Raw genomic sequence first — 17,943 nt, 5'->3', positions numbered from 1 at the left:
CTTGTCTTCTTGAGTTCTGAGTAACTATTATGAGCAGAGGCCTTCTGCTCACATATGACTGATACATAGGATAATATAAAATAAACGGTTAATTTTTAACTACTGGGATTTCTCGTTGTAGTATAAATTTCTTATTGTAGTATAAATTGGCCTATCTTGACTAATGTAAATGTTTTACATCCTATCATGACTTGTACAGTGCAGAGTAGGTGTTTACTTAAATCAACGAGCTCAGACTCTTTTTTCTGAGTGCCTACTATGGGTGAGAAACCGTAAAGCACTGGTGATACACAGATGAACACCTACTTTTCCGCTCTCCAAGAACTCACAAATGATAAGAGAGAGAGACATACAAACAGGTAAAGGTAATATGCTCTGATAGAGACAAGCACAGAATGATATATTAGAAAATGTCATACATTGGTGGAGACTGAAAAGGGAATGAGCAGCTGCTTAACACTTCTAATAGTGATGAATTAGCAGGAAAGGATGAAGAAGGAACACCATGAACAGTTGAAACAATGTCAAGGAAAACTGCAGTGTGTTTGGGTTTAGATAGAAGATAGGGCATGATGAGGAGACAGGTGACAGATGAGGCTAAGGCCAGAGCATGATGGGCCATGTGTTTGGGTTTTATCTTAAAGACAATGGGAAATTGCTTAAAGTCTCTGAATTGAAGAGGATGTAGCAGATTTTCAGTTTAGACAGATCACATTGGTTGTGTAGTAGTTACTTTAAGGCCCCGCACCGCATCCCCTCAGCCCACTTGGTTTTAGTGCAGTTGAGATACCAGTTCTGAGCATTTCTTCTGGTATAATGCATCAAGTACAAACAACAGTGTTCCTTCACTTTTCTGCCTCATAACTTTTTCTAAAGCCATGGAATGCACAGATAGAAAGTACCAGTTAATACCTCTAGCATAACCCTGAATCCGTAAGGAGACAGCACTGGTGTATGGATGTTTCCCCAGAAAGATATCTGCAGAGTTGGGTTCCCATCATGGTAACTAGCTCAGTAACACATTCTTGACTGATTTTTCCTTCTTGCTTTCCCAACATCATTATTTCAGGTTTTAGGGTCTCCTCCCACTGTAGTTTGGCTCCGTAGATCATTAAATATTCAGTAAACAGCATGGTGCTATTGGCAACTGGTAGAAACTTTAAAAGGTAGGGTCTAGTGGTAGGCTTTGGATAACCAGGTGCATGCCCTCAAAGAAGATTGTGGGATCCTGTCCCTTCCTTTGGCCTCCTCACTTCCTGTCACAGGGTAAGCAGTTTCTTCTACTACATGCTCCTGCCAGGATGTCCTGTCTCACCACAGGCCCAAAAGCAATGGGCCAACCAATCATGGACTGATACCTCCAACACTCTCACCACAAATAAATCTCTTCCCTTTATACTTTGATTTTTTTTTCAAGTATTGTTAACAGTACCAGACTATTGACTAACACCACCTCCTGATAAATATTTGCAACCAAATATTCAGTCTCTACTTCAGACCCTGCTTTCTGGGAATCTGAGTTAAGATAAATTACAATGTCAAGAACAGATGTATTAAAGATTTTTAAATGTAAAAGCCACAGCTCTCAAACAAATATAAAATGAACACACATCAAAGATTTTGTTTAACTTATTAATGAGGGAACCAGTAAGATATTACAACTGGTTCAAAGGAAATTTCAAAGCACTACACAAAAATAACTGCAAAGAAGAGTGAAATGAATTTACAATTGGTATTCAATTGACTTTTTTTTTGAGAGGGAAGAAAACAATCCTTCACCAAGTGGTATTCATTTGTGTATGTATAGAATGTACCCATTTGTATTGCTTGTAGTTATCTATAATTTACAAAGTTGTAAGTAGGTCAAAGATAATGGGAAGCAGAAATAACCTGGGAGGGTGCTCTACAGGACACTCAGCAGTTTATTTGTTTTTTGGTTTGATACTTTTCAAAGTCTTTCACTACCTCTCATAGATGATGTAGGGAAGATCAGCCAAGAAACTATGTTAAGAACTAGCGCAACACCCATGTGGCAGATCTCAAGCTCTGAATTTACCAGGGTGGAGGGACAAATGACAGACACTTTTGGAAGATAGAAAAATACTTATTAGCTGGGACTGGAGCTCAGTGGTGGAGTGCTTGCCCAGTATGTGTGAGGCACTGAGTTCGATCCTCAGCACCACATAAAAATAAAACAAAGGCATTCTGTCCATCTACAACAACAAAAATATTAAAAAAGAAAAAGAAAAGTACTTGTCAACTGATGGCATGTGGGGCATGGGACATGAAGGACTGAGGATGATTCCAAGTGTGTAAGGACACTTGAATGCTTCCCTATCTGAACTGAGCTGAATAAATGCAAAATCATGGGAGTAGAAAGTTTGAAATCACTGGCAATGGGGGAAAGGGGTTGTCAGTTACCATATTTCATATTATAAGCATCTTATTTCTTTCATCTAAGTGTAAACATTATGAAGTGGGAGGCAGAGTAGCCCAGGAGTTGAAAGCACAGGTCTTGGAGTCCATCAAGCAAGAGGTGCACCATGTTTTACCACTTCCTGGCTATAGAATGTTGAGAAGTTATATAGCTGTTCTGAAAAGTAGGGTTCTTTCCCCCACCCCCAAAAAGGTGATGGGAATGTTAACTGACCTATTGTAAAGATCTTTTGCTGGCAAAAACGTAGAACTAGAACTCTGAAAACAGAACTGGAGAAGCATTTGGGGCTCTGCCTTGAAGGATGAATGGTTACTGCTGCAGGAAGAACAACAGGAAGATTTATCTGTCTATTAAACAGTGCCACCTTTATAACCTGTACTCATGTGTTTTATTTCTCAATTAGTTAAATGAGATTTATAGAAAGTGATCATTTGCCTGATAGTAGGGGAGAAGACCCAGCAACATGGTGCCTACTTCAGTATGGACTGCTACCTGCCCCCAGCTCACCAAGAGAAGCTACCAACGTTCTAGAATGTCACCGAAAGGTTAGTGGAGAGCTGCCACCAAATCACTGCCAATGATGCCCTCACCCCTCTCCACTGGGGCCGTTTACACTTTTGTGGTGGAAAGAGATTAGCTTGGTACTAGGTACCAAGGCCTTGATCAAAAGTGAATGTCTTTGAGGCTTAGAGTTTTGCGTGGTTGGTCCTAAATATATCTCTTTGTCTTAACATGAATATGAAAAACTATAAACATACACTCACCTCTCGAAAGAATGAGGAATAACACCTAGAAACAGGCAAGTGGGAAAATATGTGTGCCTATAAACACTGCAATGATTCTTTGCCCATAATCTATACCACCATTGCCATCAGCATTAGCATCATCCATGCCACTGTCACCAGGAATGCCTTTCCTAGAATCGTGACACTGCGGTTCTCAGAAGGGGACAGATTTTATTAAAGTCCTTGGTATTTTGAGATGGGACAGTAGGAGAAGCAGGAAACTGAGGGCAAAAGAGGAGAGGAGGAGGGAGGAGGGGAGAGGAGAGAAGGGGCGGAGAGGAGAGGGGGAAGGAGACATGGAAACTTCTTCCCAACCTGGAAAGAGGTTACAGTTGACAGGCTTAGATGTGATGATGTGACTGCTTATTACTGAGTGGACACTCTGATCTTAAAGTACCTGATGTACTTTAATCAGAAGAGCTCTCATTCTCACAAAAACATCTTGTGACCTGAGTATGACCCAAGAAATACCAGAGTCATAGGACCCAAAAGATACCAGAGAAACGGAAACAACCAGTAACCATTACTGAGCAATGACAGAAGGATTTTCCCAATGCTATAGTACTGGAGAGATCCAGACCTTCAGACTTTTCAGACTTCAGTGTGCAACTTTAGACGCACGTGTGTGTTTGGGAACACAATAAATAAAATAGAATTTTGAGTTAATTTATATAAAATAGAGAAGGAAGACATTTCTTGTAGCCTTGAGGTTTGTACTGAGAATCGAACAGCCATATGTGATGATGATAATAATAATAAAAAGAAGTGTGATTTGTTTCAGAGGCTTTTAGCTCCAAAAACGCTCCACTTTATTATTTATTTATTTGGGGACAAAGGTTGAACCCAGGGGTACATAACCACTGAGCCACATCCCCAGCCCCTTTAATCTTTTATTTTGAGACAGAGTCTCCCTAAGTTGCTTAGGGCTTTGCTAAGTTGCTGAGCCTGGCCTTGAATTTGCGATCCTCCAGTCTCAGCCTCCTGAACAGTTGGGATTACAAGTGTGCAATCCTTGAAATAACTTCAAGACAGATATTATTTATAAACACCGGAAATTGGGTAAGTCAATAGGTTGCACAAGGCAGAGAAGCCAAGCAGTGCCACCGGGACTAAAGTGTGGGTCTGCTTGACCCCAAAGCTCAATTTTTAATGACCGTGGCAGAGAATTTGGCATCTGACATCAAAGCTGGCTTTCTAGGGCAGACAAGTCAGATCACTGGCACGGCAATGGGAATTCAAAAGCTGAGAAAAGATGCCCCTGAAGAAAAGTATTTTTTCCAAGGCTTATTATTTCAGGTAATAAAGATATTTGAGGGAGGAGGAAGTGAAGTGCTTTTTTCTAATTAGCAACAATCCAAGTGGAGATGGACATCCTCAGGGATGTGGATGAGGTTTTTATATCTCATCAGAGACGTGTGCTGTGAGACATGGAGGAAAGGGCTGCCGTGAGGAGGGAGCCCAAGGCAGGGACTTGATACAAGAAACTCTGGGGATTGAGTAGGTTGTTGGAGTGAAGAATCCCCCAAGATGGGCAAGGTTGTCTCTCTAGAGATGGCAGAGACAGAGGACTATATGATGGCTTTATAGTTTTCAGAAAGCTTACTGTGCCCTATAACCACCTTGAAATTTTCTAATGCCTCAGGCAGCCTGACAGATGGCAAACTAAGATTTGGAAAAGGTGACAACATCATGACAGAATATAAGAGCTAGAAGAAATCTTGGGACCATCTTGTCCAGTGATGTGCTGAACTGTTTTTTATGAGGAAGCCTCTTTAGCTAACCAAATACTATCTGCAAACTAGATGTGTGAAAGAGATCTGGTTAAGCTGTGTTAGGAGGCTAGCATCTGGTTCATTTTTTCCCTCCTTTTCCCTTCTCCTTCTAAAGGGTAGGGCTGTTTGATCTCAAAGTATACATGTGCTAGAAGACAGAACTTAAAAAGAATAACACCAAGTCTCAACATCTCATTTTATTGAAGAGTCAACTGAATACTAAAAAGACAAGGTGGCCAGCTGAAAGTCTGGACCCTGCTTCTCTTGATCTTCAAATTAATATTCTAATTTACCTTCCTGCAAGGTAGGTTTCCTGTGCACTTAGGTATTCTCATATATCTCATGAGCCTCTCAGAAGACAAGGTAAGTTGATGTTACTAGTTCTATGGTAACAACAGTAATCTATTTAGTGTCTCCTATGTTCTAGAGTATAGCAAGTAATCTATTAAAACCTTTATTGTAAACTCACAACCAAGTTAAGAGTTAAGTCTTATTCCCATTTCATTGATGAGGAATCTGGAGCTCAGATAAAATGAGTAGTTGAAGATTACAAAAGACATAAGTTCAGAGGCCAGAATTTGAATGCAATGTGTCTTTTTTTTTTAAAGTTATTTCTCCTACTTTACTTAGATACTCATAGAGTGCTTTATTTTGTGTGTGTTCCTTGTTTATCTTTTCAAAAGTCTACCTAAATAAAGAGTGCCCTAAAACTAATCCATATTTAAAAACAACAACTAGGGCTGGGGCTGAGTGGCAGAGCACTTGCCTAGAAAGTGTGAAGCACTGGTTTCGATCCTTAGCACCACATACAAAAATAAGCAAATAAAATAAAGGCATGCTGTCCATCTACAACTACAAAAATATCCAAGGGGGTGGGGCTAAACACACACACAGTAATCATACAGATGTGTTGATGTATCTATCTGTAAATGTATTTATATATATAATAAATGTGAGGGGTTTCCATTTCATTAACCAAATTCACTAGACAAGTCTGTCAAATAGTTCTACATCCCCATGAAAGCACAGCTTCTGTTCATGGGTGGACTGGTGAACTCAGTCTCAGTGGGAGGCGAGGGACAAAGCGGAGGTAAAGGAGAAAGGACACCGCCTTTGAAAACACTGCAGTTCTGAGCTCAGAGCTTACTCCACAGGGGTGCCAAGCAAGATGAGAAACTGACCCTATATGTTCAGTGGGAAAATCAAAAAGTAGGCCAAGTGCACATTAGTTAATATTAAAGTGAGAGTCTCTGGAATTGTTTCTGCAAATCCCTCACTCACTGGTCTAATTAGGGAAAATGGAGGATCCCAATGTATCAGTAATTTCACACCAGTGGAGAGCGTTGGAGTTACATAAATGTTTACCTCAATAATCCAGGCTCCAGGTTGTGCCTGTCTCTGAACAGTTTGTGAAGGAGGAGGGGACATGAGTGACATCGCTGCCAAAATAAGAAAATAAAATCTGGCTATTGGTCATTGGTCATTTTTGTGGTATGAATTAACGTGACTCCCATCAATTCCTTTTTCTGGTTGCTACTTAGCAGGCTGCTTCTCTCCCATATGGAAGCACTCTCATATTGGGCAGGGGAGTGGATATATAGAGCATCTATCATTTCTGGCAAGGCAGCCCAAGATGGAAGAAATGAATTGTCCTCTTTGTCTCTTTTTCTTCTGGTTTATATTTTATTGTCTTAGAATACTAGTGGAAACACAGGGAATGAATGACTACAGAAAAACAGCATCACTCATCATCCTAATATTTTTTTTTTTTTGTCACCGCTTTGTGTAATAGTCACACTTATTTGTATAGCCCTCTACAGGTTACACCACTCACTCACTGGCATCCATTAATTACCTTCTCATGAATACTGCTGAGATGACCAGGGATTTTTAGTTGGAAATGAAGAAATCAACTCTCAGACAAATTTAGCAACTTTCCCAAGATCTTCCAATTAAGGGGTTGTGAAGCCAGAGTTAGAACCCAAGGTCTTTTGGCTTCTAACTCAGTTGTGTTTCCCTCCCCATTCTAATTCTTTTGTCACTGTAAATTAGTGCTGTTGGTTGCCCTCTTAATAGTATCTTTCCCAGCTGGGGCTGTATTCCAGAGGTAGTACACTTGCCTGGCATGTGTGAGGCACTGGGTTCAATTTTCAGCACCACATAAAAATAAATAAAATAAAGGTCTATCAACAACTAAAAAAATATTTTAAAAACATTGTGTCTTTCCTCATGAATATCCTCTTCCAGCCAATGATAATGTAGTACAATATTTAAAAATCCTCATTGAGTGATTTTTCAATAATTTTTAAATACCCATCAGTAAAACATTTCTACAAGGTTATTAAGTCCTCCACAAGCCCATTAGAGGGCCACTTTACCAGCAACCAAAAAAAAATGCATTAATACAGTCTTATGTATGAAGTAGGTTAAAAATAATATGTGCACTGGAGATAATGGAAACATGTTGACATTATTAAGATTATAACACATTTGAAGTTACCTTAATTGTAATATTGAGCAAATTAAAGATTATCAAGTACAGTGTCCCTGAACATCCTGGAGCAGCATCATTCCCCATTTGACTAATTGCTATGACACTTGAGATCTCAGTGTGATGTTTTCCTCCACACAAGTGCACAAGTGGAGGCCACCGCACCTCTTTAAATAAACAGGCAGATGTGCTTAAATAATAAATTAATTTATCGAGAGAAGTCAGAGTCTCAGCCTTGATCCTTGGGCTCAGCTACAAATGTCCTCTGCCAGCTGAGCAAAAGGGAGGGACCTGCAGCTCCCCTGACACATGTGAAAGGGAGAGATTGTCATGAATGCTTTACCTGTGAGTGAGCCTAGGAGAGTGTGGTGTCCCCAATGCTACTATGATGTAACGCAGGGGTTGGCAGAGGTAAGTATCCTAGGCTTTGTGAACTGAATGATCTCTGATGCAGCTACTCAGCTCTGCCAAGGAAATGAGGAAATCGTAAAGGAATGAGCATGGCCGTGTTCCAATTAAACTTTATTTTCCAAAACCGACAGCTGCTGGATTTGGCAAGTGGAAGTGCTATAGATCACCTGTTCTAGAGGTCGAGGATTGAACCATGGATTCAGGGTCAGGAGAGGAAGACTCGAACATCTTTGAAACAATCATGCTGTGTGGCTTCAAGTGATGCACTTGTGATCCTTAACCCTCCACTGCCTTGAGACTGAAGTTTTCTCTCAAAGATCAGTTAGAACTCAGAAGATGGGCCAAATAACTGATGACAGACTTAGCTGGTCACAGGTCCTGTCTTAGTTTGACACCGCCTCCCCAAACAGACACCAAGAGGAGGATTTAGCAACAAGTAGTTTATTTTGGAGATGATCCCAGAAAGCATAGAGGGAACAGAAAGTGAGTCAGAAAAGTGAAAGTAGTTAGTAATGCATGAGGGGGTGACCAAGTAGACAACTGGGATTTAATCCTGCTGGGAACTCTGAGAGACTGCGTGGAAACACCCCGGAATTGTCTCACTGGGGTGCTGAGGGAGCTGGGGTTTTCATACAAGTATCATTTCTCATTGGCTGATGGTTAGTGGGCAGGGGGCCGGGTAAGTCACACCTCTGGCTTGGTCCACACATGTGCCAGGTGCACATTAGGGAAAGAAGAACACCTGCAGACAGAACTACAGGAAACCCTTGGAATTGTCTGAAGGCAACCTCTAGGCCTGGCCAAGGATAGGGCTTAGAGAGCACTTGTTCTATACAGGTCTCATACAAGAAACAAGAATGCATGAAACAGGCCTGTGAAGGAGATGTAGGGAATGGTAGGGATTGTCCCAAATGTCTTATTTAAGGGATTGTTGATTTGGTTGGGATGCACTGGGTGGTATTTTAATTTTTCAGTAATAGTCTACAATCCAGATTTTTATATAAAACACTTATTTTGGGGAGGAGGGTACCAAGGATTGAACTCAGGGGCACTTAACCACTGAGCCACATCCCCAACCCTATTTTGTATTTATGTAGAGACGGGGTCTCACTGAGTTGCTTAGTGTCTTGCTTTTGCTATGTCTGGCTTTGAACTTGTGATCCTCCTGCCTCAACTTCCCAGCTGCTGGAATTACAGGCATGTGCCACCATGCCCGGCAACACTTCTTAATTTTAAATCTTGGCACCTAATTAAAAAATCTAAGCACATAGTCCTGGCTGAAGGAAAAAAAAGATCAGGGCTAGCAGGACTACCATGATGAGAGGAAGACCCATCTTACATCAATAAAAAAGCAAAGGATGAAGCCTCTAAAATGAATGATTGAGTGAATATAGGTACAACTACTTCTGAACCATTTATTTTCTCTGTGCTTTATCTACAAACATTCTGTTCCTTATTTATTTGAACTATTAGCCTGATCCTCATCCATCAAGAGATATTTTGGGCTGGGCACCATGGTAGTAATCCCAGTGGCTCCAGAGGCTGAGGCAGGAGTATCTCGGGTTCAAAGCCAGCCTTAGCAATGGCGACATGCTAAGCAACTCTGTGAGACCCTGTTTCTAAATAAAATACAACATAGGGCTGGGGATGTGGCTCAGTGATTTAGTGCTCCTGAGTTCAATCCCCAGTACAGGAAAAAGAGAGAGAGAGAGAGAGAGAGAGAGAGAGAGAGAGAGAGAGAGAGAGAGAGAGAGAGATTGATTTTGGATTTTTTCCTAATTTCTTCTTACCACCAAGTACTCTTCATTTTGTTTTCTGGGGACCCTTAAATTCTTTTCTATCATTTCCATTCCCAATGCTTCTGTTACCTTAATTCAGGACCTTGCCAATTCCCACCACTATTTTATCACCGCATTACTTTCTAAACTATGAGCAGATCCCCTGCCCTGTAGCTAATACTGTTGACCTCAAACTGTTATAGCTAATACTGTTGTTTCAAACTGCTAGAAAGTTGTTCTCTCTAAAACATAGATCTGCTTGTTTTGCTTCCAAAATTAAAAACTGAAGAAGGAATCTCCATTTTCTAGTGATTAGTAAAAATGTACATATTTGGCATGGTAATGTGCATCATCACATTTGGTTCCCTTTGCTGTCCTTCTGCCATTGCACGAGATGACATTAAGGAACTTACTATTCTTCATGATGTTTTGCCTACTAGTCTGCAAATTATTATTAGAACCAGGACGCCCCTCATCCTCACTCCACCCAAAGCCATGTGTACACACTTTGTTCGTCTCCCAGTAACCCTGAGCTACCTGGGGTAATCTTGATGCTAGAGAAGAGAAAGTCTGCCATATAGAATCTGAAGAAATATGATGTTAACCTTCCCCATAGGTTTCAGGAATAGAATATCCCAAGATAACTCAAAATCATAAACTTTCCTTGGTGTGTGTGTGTTTTCCAGGAACCTTTTTCACACTCCACTCTCTCTGTCTCTGTGCCCCTCCCACTCCCATCACCATGGCAATCTACTTTTCATACTAAACAAATAGGACAGGGATACCCTGGAACGTTTCTCTTTGGGGGTCTTTTAAAGAGAGACGTGGTTATTCCTTGAAGCTTGGGAGACCTTTGTCCTTGCAATGTATAACACCTGACAATTAGCTCTGTAACAGTCCCCAGATGCACCCAGGTGCTCAGACTTTGAGGCACCAAGTGTATCACTTGAATCTATGCCTGTCCTCCCCCATGTCCAGCATCCACACATCAAATTAAGAAGAGCATTACTGTTACATAAATCTGACATAATAAATGTGGACAGAGAAAGATCTCTCTATCTGACTATATTCTAATCACAAAGAGGACTATTTGAACAAACCAAAGAAATGCAGAATGCTGCCAGTTATTTAAATACCAAGTTTCTTAAAGTTTTAAGAGAGTTATGATCCCTTATAAGGTCTTACCCAGGGGACCCAACCCAGGGGACCCAAGGTTCAGAATGCAATCTAAAATATAAGGCAGCTATAGAGGGTTTTTTTTTTTGTTGTTGTTGTTTTTGATGATTTTTTTTTTGTACTGGAGATTGAACCCAGGGGCATTTAACCACTGAGCCATATCCCCAGCCCTTTTTAAATATTTTATTTAGAGACGGTCTCACCAAGTTGCTTAGTGCCTCCACTAAATTACTGAAACTGGCTTTAAACTTGCAATTCTCCTCCCTCAGCCTCCCAAGCTGCTGGGATTAAAGGCTTTTGTGGTAGAGTTCTTTTGGCCTTTAAAAACAAAAGTGTATATGAATGTGAGAATGAATATAAATGGACCAAATCTGTGAGAAAGGGACATGGAGGAAGTATGAAACCAGTCAAAGTGGGCCTGAAATCCTTTACCAATGAGGTTGGGACCTGTAGAGTTCCCCTAGTTCCACTGGAGTGTCCCTTTTATTTATTTATATATATATATATATATTTATAGTTGTAGTTGGACACAATATCCTTATTTATTTATTTTTATGTGGTGCTGAGAATCAAACCCAATGCCTCACACGTTCAAGGCAAATACTCTACCACTGAGCTTCAACCCCAGCCCTGGAGTGTCCCTTTTTATACAGGACCTAATGTAATACATAATAGTCCCTCATCTGCAGTTTTGCTTTTCAATGTTTTTTTTTTTTTTCTTATCTGTGGTCAACTGTGGTCCAAAAATATTAAACAGAAAATTCCGGAAGTGAATAATTTATAACTTTTACATTATGTACCATTCTAAGTAGCATGATGGAACCTCATGCAGTCACACTCCACCCTACCCAGGACGTGAACCATCCCTTTGTCCAGCTTTTTATGTTGCCTGCCCATGAATCACATAGTCGTAGCCTTAGGGTTTATCAGATCAGCTGTGGAAGTATCACAGGACTTCTGTTCAAGTAACTTTATTTTACTTAATAATGACCCCCAAATGCAAGGTTCCAGATGCTGGCAATTTGGATATGCAAAAAGAGGCTTTATAAAGTATGTCTTTTTAAGAGGAAAGAAGAAAGTTGAATAAGATATTTCAAAAGAGAGACCTCATATTATATTGTTAAAATTATATAATCAGAGTATATTGTTAAAATTACTCTATTTTATTAGTAGCATCCAGCCTATCATGGCTGGATAATCCAGTTGGAAAGCCAGCACATGGTTAGGATCTCAACAAAGCAGAAGCACCAAAAAAAAAAAAAAAAAAAAAAACTACAAACATTCAGAAAGATTTTATTTTATGATCTTATTTCAAAAATACCATGAAAAAAATCTTGAAGTTATTAGATTTCTTTACTCTTATTTTACAGTTCAAAATTGCTCTTATGTTATTTTTAATTAAAAAGGGAGGTCCGCCATCTTTTCAAAGCTTAGGGTCTCAGCTATTGCCCTTCTCGGACTATTTCCTGAAGACCTTAAAAGAGCACACTACAGGGATACTGCCACATCGATGTTCATAGCAGCACAATTCACAATTGCTAGACTGTGGAATCAACCCAGATGCCCTTCAATAGATGAATGGATAAAAAAATGTGGCATTTATACACCATGGAGTATTACGCAGCACTAAAAAATGACAAAATCACGGAATTTGCAGAGAAATGGATGGCACAAGAGAAGATTATGCTTAGTGAAGCTAGCCAATCCCTAAAAAAACAAATACCAAATGTCTTCTTTGATATAATGAGAGCAACTAAGAACAGAACAGGGAGGAAGAGCAGGAAGAAAAGATTAACATTAAACAGAGTCATGAGGTGGGAGGGAAAGGGAGAAAAAAAAAGGGAAATCACATGGAAATGGAGGGAGCCCCTCATTGTTATACAAAATTACATATAAGAGGTTATGGGGGGAATGGGATAACAAACATGGAGGGAAATGAATTACAGTAGATGGGGTAGAGAGAGAAGATGGGAGGGGAGGGGAAGGGGGATAGTAGAGGTTAGGAAAGGTAGCAGAATACAACAGTCACTAATATGGCAGTATGTGAAAATGTGATGTGCAACCGATGTGATTCTGCAATCTGTATTTGGGGTAAAAATGGGAGTTCATAACCCACTTGATTCTAATGTATGAAATATGATATGTCAAGAGCTTTGTAATGTTGTGAACAACCAATAAAAAAAAAAAAAGCTTAGGGTCTTCAAAATCTAAATTCATCCCTGAATCTCCTTTTTTTTTTTTTAACAGTTTAACTCATCCACAAATATTAAGCAACTGCTTTGTGCCAGACTTTATGCTAAACTTTGGAAATCTAAACAAGAAAAAATTATTTACCACTTTTGTTAACCTCTGCTTCAATACTGGACTTCAGGTCATATTTCTAAGAAGACCCTCAATGTGGTTTGTTTGTAGTTTCAGTCCTTCAAGGGTAGGTTCTTACTCTGTAGTTTTGTCTTGTAAAGCATCCAGCCCTATCCAAACAGGCATTGAAAAAATTTTAATGTATCTGATGGGTTTCCCAACCTTTCCCTAGATCTTCGAATACAGCTGTCATAATAAAAGCTCTTAGGAACTCAGTTTGGCTCTCTGAAATATTTATAGCAACAAACTCAAACTTGTCTAAATTTTTACTTTTAATTTTGCTTCCCAAGAAGCATAATTGTTGATTATTATTGCTGAGGAGAAAGACTGTGATGCAGAGATATCAATAGAAGGGACTTGTTTCCTTAGGTGCCTCCAGCGATGAAGGGAAAATAAGAGATAGTAATCTATGACCACAGTGCTCTTCAGCGAGCATGTGAAGAATTTTAACACTATTGTCAGCTTCAGTTGATTAATGGACCAACAACCCCTTTTGGTTGGTATGCTTAAAAATGTGCAGGTGTTTTGGTATGGGAAAGTGTTTTGTTTTGGTGCAGGAGATAGCTCAGAAAAGTTTTTTTTTAAATATTTTTATCAATGTGCCTGAAGCCTTATTCAAAAAAACAAAACAAACAACAACAACAACAAAAAAAACAGGAGGGTACCCAACCCTATTCTTTCTTCCTAATAAAAAGACCTGGAAGTGTGAGGCTGTAGTATCAGCCCTATCAATCATGGCTCCCAAAAGGTGGACTTCAGTGTAGAAATGTGGGTTTGCCAAGTAGCTACATGCATCTTCAGCTTAGCTCAGTTTCAACTGATTCATTTCAAAAAGTTTTGCTTGCTTGCTTGTTTTCTTTCTTTTCTTTTCTTTTGGTACTAGATACTGAAGTCAGGGGCACTCAACCACTAAGCCACATCCTCAGCCCTATTTTGTGTTTTATTTAGAGACAGAGTCTCACTGAGTTGCTTAGTGCCTCACTTTTGCTGAGACTGGCTTTGAACTCACTATTCTACTGCTTCAGCCTCTCGAGCTGCTGGGATTACAGGTGCCACCACACAGGTTCATTTTAAGGACCAGGGAGCAGAGTATATGTATGCCCAAGCTATTCATGATTGGGGACAATGGCCTAAACTATCATTTAATATCTTTTAAAAATAAAAACCTATTCCCAACACTGATTTAATGGAACATGTGCACACCAATATGGAAAAAAAAAGTAGAACAGAATTTTCTCTCATTTTGCTTAACGCCAAGAGCCACCTTTCAGCTACTATATTCATCAGATTTGTTGATCTCGAGATAGAGATAAGGAAAATGCAAACCTAATGTTGTCAGATTTAAAAAAAAATGTATAGGAAAGTAGGGAAAACAACATCTGATTATCCTGTGATCTACTCCCCTGATGTGGAGAAGAAGCTGAAACTGGGGGAAAATGCTAATAGTGGTGATGGAAGAAAGAGGAGGAGAGAAATATTTTTAAGTGCTTACTATGTGCCAGGATCTTCACTTCTCATACTCTCTTAACAACCTCAGAGTGAAGTTAACCCCTGTTTAACTGATGGGGAATTGATATTGACAGAGATTAAATAACCTGACTTGAGACCCAGAAAAATCTGTGGAGCTCCACTGAGCCACAGGAATACCAGCCACTGTTTATGATATTTAACTAGGAGTGGAACAAATAAACAAAAACCAATCATTTAACTGAGTTCTCATGCCTTGAATCTTTTTTATTTCCTCTTTCACTTCCTTGTCTTTCTTCTCTTGCTGTTTTATATTTGAAGTGTGCATTCCTATTATAAATTTGCATAACACACCAAAAACTCTTGACATCACTCTCTTATAAACAGCAAAGTAAATGTTTTGTCAGAGGGGTTAAGTTGAAGGCATAGCAGACAGGACAAGTCTCATAGAATTTCATAAACTAAGAAAAACTACAATGTATCATGTATACACACACACACACACACACCATATATACGTGTATATATATATATGTTGTGTGTATATATATACACGTATATATATATATATATATATAAAATATGTGTATTTTATATATATATATAATATATGTATACACACACATACAAATACTATACACACATATACACACATATAAACATATACACACATATATATGCGATCATACCTATATTTTCTTTTGGGGGGTACTACCTATCAATACCTCATCTTTAGAATGATGTTGACATCCTATCATATTTTCTTTAAAAAGCTAAGATTTCTATCTGCTTGACCTGCTTGACAGAAAGAGCAATTTTTCACACCAATAATAACAATGAGTTATTAAAGTTTGAATAGCTACTAAGTGACAAAGCCAAAGATTCAAGTTGAATTCTGCTATATTCCAACAATGTGCTATTAACCTATTTACTATGTTGATGACGAACTTGACACTAACTGCTGACAACACATATCACACATTCACACACTTACAAATACACTACAAATATGAAATACAAATTTTTTCCCTTTGAAAATAATCAAAATGCAGTTTACTTTTCTATTTTCCTGGGAGATGTCTCTAGACCTATGCTGTCTGATAAATGACTAGAAGTTACATTTGACTACATAAATTTAAATTTATTAAAATTAAGTAAAATTTAAAATACAGTTCCTCAATCCCACTAGCCATTTGTAAACTGTTCAACAGCCACAAGTGACTTGTGGCTGTTGAATTGGACAGTACAGATATGGAACATTTTCATTACTGCAGAAAGTTATATGGGACAGCTCTGCCTTAATCTTTTCACCTGATATTCTATGTAAAGAGAACTTGTAGTAAAAGATCATGTAATGTGTTTTAACTGAATGCCACGGTTTAAATACAGCACCTTTCTATATTAAGAATCCACCTGCTTTTGCTGAAAAAATACCTAATTAATGCACACATATATCCATTCATTTAACATTTTTCCTGAGGGTCTATTATTTGTTTAGTATCCTGCAGAATCAATAGAATATAAAACATAGTACCTCTGAGTAGCTCATAGGCCAATGCTGGAAACAGAGAAAAGTGTAATTTCTGTCTAGTCTGGAGAGCATTGTAGCTGTGGTAGCAGCACAACAGAGGAACTACACTGAATAACACTGTAACTGGTATTTCTGTCACCAGGGCTAGCCCTGTGTTCTTTGAACAAGCCAACAGGAATGTTCTTCAACAAATCACTCCGTGGAAAACACATAAATATCCACTGCAGTTGGCAATTTAGCTGCTGTCCTCAGACTTGACTCTTCCTTTTCATGGCTACTGAAAATGGCAGCAACATAAAACACCAGTGAGCTCTAGCCCAACAGCAGGTGGGCATTTCTCTTTTCTTGTCCCTGCTTTACAACATAAGATATCGTCTTGAAAACACCCCTGAGAGATGGGAAGCAAAATACAAACAGACTTAGATCAGACGGGCCTTCCACTTGTCCCCAATAAATCATTTGAAATTAAGAGCACTTCCATTTGGAGCCAGGCAACATGGGAATGCTAGAGGGCAAATGCCAGGCTGCATGGGAGGATGTAAGAGCTGTCCCACAAGCAAGGCTGAGGGTCCACACTGTTCTGCATTAAGATGCCACTTTTGTTATAAAGGAGAGTAAGCAATCTTTATCTGGAGTCTGCATGTGTTGGCTTGTGGCTTTAAATAAATAATTCCTAGCTCAATGTTTCAGTCTCCCTTGTCTAGTTAGAGTTGCAAAGGGGAAAATAAAATGGCAAAGTTGTACCATCGAATTACCCCAAGGAATGATCTTAATATTTGACTTGCAAACTCTTATTAATACTGCATAGGTAATGCTTTTTATGGAAGGCAGGGATAGCAATACACATGTTGTTTGGGGAAAGTCAAAGTCAATTGCACAAGAAAGGAATCTAAAGACTTCATCCTTGGGATCAAAGAGTCACACAGCGGGTTCCTTGAGGCTTCTAGAATTCTTCCCTTGAGGGAAGGGAGCCAAGAGCTGCAAGGAGAAAAGAATGATCCCATTGTTTAGGGAAAGTGCTCAGGTGGAAGCATTTCCTCCAACAGATCATGGCGTCTGCTTCACATTTTAGTTGCCACCAATTCTGAGCCTCATTTGCATATAAAGCATCTGGAATAAGCAAAACTAATTTGAATCTTCTTTTATAAAATGTTAGCTGGATTAAAGGATCAGGTAGCTGGTTCCTTTACAAGATTCACTGGAGGGAAGTCAGATAGAGAACGAGATAAAATCATTAGGCCAGTCCCACACTGGCAACTGTTCCCCTATAAACTCAGTCTCTAAAAAGAGTATATTGATCTGGCAGCTCTGTTTCCTACCCTCCGGACTTCATAGCGATCTGCAGCACAGAATTCTTTAACTGTACACACACCTGTGACACTGTTTATCTGTCCCAAATTTCTTTGTTCCTCTGATCTTTGGCCTCACCACAGAGATGTGAAGACACCCATAAGATGTCCTCATTTAAACACCTGCTATTGCTACAGTTTCTACTGGGGACCTGTATTCCCAGTTATTCCCGCCTCCCCTCCCCCAACCTTATGGTGAAGAAACATCTGGCAATAACAACAATGGGACCATTCATGTATCAAAAAGAGAAGTCATTTTTAAGTTTATCTTTTAAAATTCATAACAAGACAGACATATAGCTGGAAGGAATCATAAGACCTCACAATTAATTCTAACTCTTTACTAGGAAAGGCAAGTGAAATCTAAAGAGGTAGAGACTTCTTA

General features: G+C 39.3%; 1 long non-coding RNA gene across 5 annotated transcripts in view; it reads right to left on the bottom strand.

Annotated features, from left to right (window-relative positions):
• The window catches only part of LOC308644240, a 175,894-nt gene extending 159,595 nt beyond the window's left edge, over positions 1-16,299 (bottom strand). For 3 of the 5 annotated variants that reach the window (XR_014020929.1, XR_014020930.1, XR_014020931.1), the window contains exon 1: positions 16,213-16,293. This is a non-coding gene — a long non-coding RNA (uncharacterized lncRNA). Of the gene's footprint in view, positions 1-16,212 lie in introns of all 5 variants that reach the window. The other 2 variants (XR_014020927.1, XR_014020928.1) reach the window with 2 other exon arrangements.
• Between the last annotated feature and the right edge of the window lie 1,644 nt (positions 16,300-17,943).

Source organism: Spermophilus citellus (assembly GCF_964194105.1).
Source record: "Spermophilus citellus genome assembly, chromosome: 3".
In the NCBI taxonomy this organism is placed as follows: Eukaryota; Metazoa; Chordata; class Mammalia; order Rodentia; family Sciuridae; genus Spermophilus; species Spermophilus citellus.
Note: the sequence above shows the minus strand (reverse complement) of the source record. Positions and strands in the feature narration are given on the sequence as shown.